Raw genomic sequence first — 1,045 nt, 5'->3', positions numbered from 1 at the left:
TGATACTACGCATGTCAAATAAAATAATAAGAAATGAAATTAATTGTAATATTTATTTGTATTTAAGTAGTTAAAAACAAAATTAACAATATTTATAATAAGAACATTTGTATTATTTGTGTAAAATAAATTAATTGTTATACTAATTTTTTTTATATACTACCTATATAAAACAACAACAATAATTATTGTTATACTTTTAAGTATTTTATTATCATTTGCATAATATAAAATAATAAGAATAATTAATAATACATAGAAACATAATTAAGCATTTTAATCATAAACTCGAAACGTAAGATTATGATAAATTCATAATTTATTTTCGAATACTCAAGTAAATTAATTTATAACAACGCTTACCTCAGAATAATACATTAGAAACGAGGGCAAATGATATATAAGCAAATTTTCAGATAAAAAACGCGCCATGTTAATATTGATCAGAGATACATCACATCACTTTAACACGCCATGTTAGTACTGATCAGTGTTACATCACATCACTTTAAAAAAAATTTAACGTCTTCTTTGTAAAAGAAAAGAAAGATGCATGTATTATTAACTATTGTAGGTCGTAAGTGTTTCTCATGACAAAGTTCCTCCAAAACGAATGTCCAACAATTATTTTTTTAAAAAAAAATTAAGCAAGTCACGCCTATTGAATAGGCGTGACTTACTTTAAAAAAAAAATTTATTACGCAAGTCAAGCCATATGAGATGGCGTGACTTGCTTTTTTTTAAAAAAAAATTAGGCAAGTCTGAGATGGCGTGACTTGCATTTAAAAAAAAAATTTGCATTTAAAAAAAAATATTGTAAGTCACGCCTTTTCAAGAGGCGTGACACGTTACTTTGTCATTTTTTTTTTACTTTATTTTATTAAAGTATTAAAAAATGTGCTGTAAACGGTTAAAAAGCCCAAATTTTCGGCAACCATGGAATTTTTAGAGAAAAATTTCGGCCACTTCCCTCCAACGTTTGCCGCCGCCAAGTTATCGCTAAGCCGCCGAATATTAGAAATTCCAACGATGTAATCTCGGCGTA

This window comes from Primulina huaijiensis, chromosome 2 (assembly GCF_012295235.1).
Source record: "Primulina huaijiensis isolate GDHJ02 chromosome 2, ASM1229523v2, whole genome shotgun sequence".
Classification (NCBI taxonomy): Eukaryota; Viridiplantae; Streptophyta; class Magnoliopsida; order Lamiales; family Gesneriaceae; genus Primulina; species Primulina huaijiensis.
This window is presented reverse-complemented; position numbering follows the sequence as displayed.